We start from the raw sequence: 5,151 nt of genomic DNA, 5'->3' as shown, positions 1-5,151 counted from the left end.
CAGCTGACCCTCCAATTGTTCTTCCGTGTGAGCTGGGAGGGTTTTATTTCATACAGTGATAAAGAGCTGCTCTCACCAAGCCTGTGGGCTTGGAGCACTCCAAGCAGGAGAGCTGTGGCTAGCTTTCCCAGGGCACTCCTGCCCCAGGGATGTGGGAGCATGGATGGGATGTGCCCTGGGCTCTCCATGGACACTGCCCAGCTCCAGCCAGGGGAAGGTGGCTGCATGTGCATGTTCTTTAGGAGATCTGGATAACTTCAGCTGCCTCTGGGAGAAGAGCTTTGCATTGAAATATTCCAAAAAAGGATCTAATCCCAGCTGCCTCCCTTGATCAGAGCAGCCTGTCTGAAGCTGTCTGCAGAGGTGAGTGCTGAGGCTGAGTCCTGCTGGGGTTTCCCTGCAGCCTGGGAAGGTGTGATGACACTGGAGCAGAGCTCTCTGTGACACAGCACAGCCTCACCCCAGCCTGCTCCCTGAGCTGCCCGAGTGCTGCTGGGGCTGCTCCCAGAGCTCTGTGCCCACCCAGCAGGACCCTGTCCTCACCCCTGGTGCCTCTGGCTGTCCCCAGGCCCACAGAGGACGTGGTGTTGGCCCAGAGCACCTGAACAGTGACTGCAGAGAGATTCAAATGAAAGTACTGCTTGCAGGGGTGCAGAGGGGACAGTGGTCCCATCCACACACACACACATACAAATACAGAGAATTTGTTGCTCTCTTTCCAACTCCTGTGGTCATCACTAAACAGCTGAGGCACCACCAGGAAAGCAGATTTTGACCCCAGTGATGGCAGGGGAAGATCAGGGCTGCAGTAGAGGAGAAAAGAGCTAGGGCAGCCCAGGTAAATTGGGGCTGCAAATCCTCTGAGGGTGCAGAGGGAATATCTGTGATGGCTTTTGAGACCATGCAGTGATGGGGTGAGTCTTGGAAAGCTGAAGGGAGAATGAACATCCCCTCTCCTTGGGAAGGAGGACGCACAGTCAAATTCAGGAATGAATGCATAACCTGTGAGCATCCTGAAGAGATGAGAGAAATGACATCCAACGTTTTTCAAGAGAAACAAATAATCTAATTTCCTCCTCTGACAGGATATTCAGAGAATAGCTGTTAATAGTTACTGAGATGAACTGGAAAGAGTTTTCCAGAGCTGGGGAAATTAAATATTCCATAAATGGTGGGAGAACAGAGTCAGACACAGAGACAGACACAGTTTGTCTGCCCAAGGAATTTGGAGGGGAAGGGGAGTTGAGAGGCACTACAGGAGACAGGCTTGGGATGGAAAGCATAAATTGGAGGAAAGGTCTGATAGAAGGTGCTGCAGAGGAGGGTGGGAGTGAGCAAATGCACGTTCCAGGTTGGGGAGGGTGAAGGGCTGAAAGGAAAACAAGCCTGGGGGCACCGCAGCACTCACACTCCACAGGAGGGATAATACCCCGGGGCTCGAGAATGGCAAACATCCCATTAAAATGTATAAATAGGTGTGTTGCATATGCAAGGGATGAAGTAATGCAGGGCCACAGCAGTGTGGCCATATTTGGGCACCTCTTGGGGAGGGAGGGAGACCTCGGTGCTGTGCCTCCCCAGCATCCTGCCGGGAACAGGAGAGCAGGAAAGGAGCGAGGCAGGGGAGCGATGGAGCCCGGAAAGAAGTTTCAGGTGAAGCGTGATAAGAGGTTACAAATATGCAAAACACTGGCAGAAAGGAGACAGCGGTGCTTGGTTCCCCCAGCCTTCCTCGGGCAGGGTGTGGAGTTGGCTCCGGAGAGTGAGGTTTATGTAAAACTTTGGGAAAATTGCTGGAGCTGTGGAAGTGCAACACCAAGCTGGATTGATTAGAGAGGCTGCAGAATTGCTGCCACAGATCCCGGGGACAGAGGGTGCTTTAGGACACAGGACTCTGCTCAGGGCTCTCAGGAGGTCCCACTTTGCCTGTTCTCTGTCACCCCTCGTGCCTGTCAAGGGTCCAGCTGGAGTTTCCCCCTGCCCAGCACAGAGCTGCTCTCCCTGGCAGTGCTCAGCTGTCAGAGATTGCACTAATCCAACACCACCCCTCTCCTCTGTAAGAGATTTGCCTCAGCTCCCAAAACACCTGGATTGAGGCGCAAAGTTTCGGGCAGCTGCATCTGAAAACTGTCAGCCTGGGGCGGTGTGGTGAGATCAGCGAGCCACTGCCCAGATGGATTGATTTCCCAGGTGGGATGGGTTAGAGGGACATGGGAAGCAGCCAGCACTGAAACCAGAGTGTGCAGAAGAGTTAATCATGTAATAAATTATATGAATCGGGAACCTCATTTACTTCCCCTCAATGCTTTCGCCATATCAATTCAGTTTATCTATATATATTAGATATTATTTTAGGGTGTATATCTGCCTCTGGGGACTTGTAGCCATCCCCAGAAGTGCCTGCAGAAGGGACAGCCCTCCCCAGCCCTCTCTGCATTCTGCAGTTACAGATGTGGAGCTGCTGGTCTGTCCCTGTCTCCCTGGGCAGTGTAGGATGTGACAGCAGCTCCTGCTCCTTGTCCTCCTCCAGCTGTGGAGGTCACAGCACACAGCCACTCACAGCTCCATGCAGGATACAAACAGCCCAGCATCTTCTGTGGATGTTAATTTGAGTTTTGTGCTTCCTGTGATGTCTTATCAGTTGATCCCTCAGGCTAGGATTCAGCTGCCCTAATTTTGGTAACTTGAGGAAGGCTGAGTCAAAGTCTGCCTGGGATTTCCCCATCCCTGCCTCCTGCAAAAAGCCTGTCCAGGAACCCAGGCCTGGGAAAAGACCTCCTGGAAAATCTTCCCTGACCCACAGCTTGTGCTTTGGGCTCCTTTTCCCTGGGGATGTGCCTAGAGGGAATTCTGTGTTTTTCCCATCTCCCAGCCTGGGTCACCTCTCCAGACCCTCACAGCTTCTGTTAACTTTTAGCATCAGCTTCAGCTTCCCCAGAGGGACACGGAAGGTTCAGTCTGGAGGAGGCCATCCCTCACCAGATCCTGGCACCTGGGCCCTGTGAGGTGAGTGGACATTTTTGTGGCTGGCAAGTGATATGTGAAAGAATGTAAAGCATTAATTGCAGCCAAGCCCTCTGTTTTCACCTGTACCTTTGCCCCTCCTCTGCTCCTATCCAAATGTGCCTCACTAGCCAAATGCTCTCACTCAAACCAGCCCCATGTTTTATCTTGCCTGTTTTCCTGAGACAAAAAATTCAAGCTCCTGGAGAAAGACATTCCCAGAATTTATGGTTTCCTTTTAAACTCTCTGAGCCACCCAACATGATTTGTGTGCAGCAGTAGTTGTAGGTATGACTGAAATCAGGGGATCCTGTGCTGCATTCCCACCCAGCCATCCCCAACTTCCAGGTTTTCCAAAGCTGCAACTGAAGGAGTGTGTTCCCTCTCAGCTGGCACAACCTGCTCTTTCTGTCCTGTGCTTTTCCTGACATACCAAGCAAACTGCCCAGCTCTTCCTGAGATGACTTCATCAATTCCCCAGTGGGATCAAGGCCTCTGAATCACAGGCTTGCTCTGCCTTCGATGAGGTCCTGCATCTCCCTGGGTGCTGTGGGGACCTTGGAAAGTCAGTTCTGAGCTTTTCCTTCCAGGATAAGTTAGTCCTTGGCTCCAAGGCTGTTGCTTCTCTCTCCAAGTGAAGAAGGGCTCGTGTGCCTTGGGTTTGCTCCAGCCGTTCTGGATGATGGAATGAGCCTTTCTGCCCCTCCCTGCAGATCCCTGCAGCACAAACAGCACAAACAGCCCTGCATTCCTGGGTGGCTCGAGGTCAGAACACGATGCTGAGTGTTGCAGAACTGTTGGCCTGACGTGACCTGGTGTCCTCAGCTCCATCTGTGCTGTGGCCTCCATCACCTCCAGCTGCAAAAGCCACTCCTTGGTGCATCTTTCTGCCAAACACCCAGGACTTCCAGCTCTGAGTGTTGCTCTTGATGCATCCACAGCTCAGTTTTTGCCTTTGGTGGTCACTGAAATGTGCTGAAGTCTCTGGGTTAGAAAGGGTGGGTGAAATGCAATTCTTTGGATCCAGCTCAACAGGTATTTTTATTTCTCCTTGCACCTGGTGGGCAGAAGATCTGCTGCTTGCAGTGCTGATTCATCTCCTCACTTGAGGAGGATCCAGTGACCTGCTTGGACAAGCTCACCTGGGAGTTAAAAATACACCCCTGTGTAACACTGACATGACAATAATGGGTAATGGGGATTGGAAATAGGAACAGGATTTGTCCCTACAGGTCCCCCCTCTTCCTGGGGCTCCTTCTGAGGCTGGGTTCATACTTGCCTCCCTCCAGCTGGGAGTTGGGCAATGCTGGGGAGATGGATTAAGGGGGTGAGATGTGGAACTTCATTGACAACCTCTACGTGATGAACAGCAGGTGATGCCAGTGGTGCCAGAGCTGGAGTCAAGTTCTGGGTATCTGTGCCTTGGGAGCTGCCTTGGTAGCTGCACCAGGGTGACACAGCTCAGGTGATGGGACAGCTGGAAAAAGCTGATTTGATGTCTCTCTCACCTTGGATATGATCCTGAATGGAATAAAGCTGAGAGTTGAATGTATTACTGAATCTCTGGGTTTTGTCTTTAACATCCACCCAACACACAAGTGTCCAACTGGGGCAGTGCCTGTGGCACTTTCTCCTGGCCTGAAACCCCATGGACTGGGAGGATGTTACTAATTCCCAGCCTGACTCACTCAGGTGTTGGGACCAGGGTGGGTCTGAGGGCCCAGACACCACAGGGTGAAGCACCAGCAACCCACATAAGTTATTTCTTAATTGGGTGCTTCTTTTAAAGCACTGGTGTGATTTAGGTGCTGCCTGATGACCTTGCACCAGTCCAGACAGTGGTGGGCAGTGACTGGGACATGGTCACTGAGCACATTGTTTGCCACCAGAATGAAGGGATGAGCCATTCCACCCCACTCCAAACAGCTTTCCTGAGAGTTGGTGACTCAAGAGGCTGCCTGAGCAAATTCTTTGCATTTTAGGAGCTGCCTTGCCATGAGTGGAGGATTTTGGAAGCAGCAGTTTGTCTCCCAGCCTTCTGCACTTTGCTTTGTAGAGGAGGGGGGGCAAAGATTACCAAAGACCACTGAAGTCCTGGCTGTGTCTCAGGTTTAAACACTCACCTGGGCACCACAAGAAAGTGCCCTG

At 52.0% G+C, this 5,151-nt stretch overlaps 1 long non-coding RNA gene across 1 annotated transcript; it reads left to right on the top strand.

Annotated features, from left to right (window-relative positions):
- The first annotated feature begins 1,559 nt into the window (after nucleotides 1–1,559).
- On the top strand, nucleotides 1,560–4,589 carry LOC146429999 (uncharacterized). Its single transcript, XR_014855427.1, has 3 exons — nucleotides 1,560–1,653; nucleotides 2,924–3,006; nucleotides 3,717–4,589. It is a non-coding gene; the product is annotated as an uncharacterized LOC146429999 (long non-coding RNA).
- Nucleotides 4,590–5,151: the final 562 nt, after the last annotated feature.

This window comes from Lichenostomus cassidix, chromosome 17, assembly GCF_008360975.1.
Source record: "Lichenostomus cassidix isolate B80296 chromosome 17, HeHo_3.0, whole genome shotgun sequence".
In the NCBI taxonomy this organism is placed as follows: Eukaryota; Metazoa; Chordata; class Aves; order Passeriformes; family Meliphagidae; genus Lichenostomus; species Lichenostomus cassidix.
The sequence above is the reverse complement of the archived record's forward strand: the minus strand, read 5'-3'. Positions and strand labels throughout refer to the sequence as shown.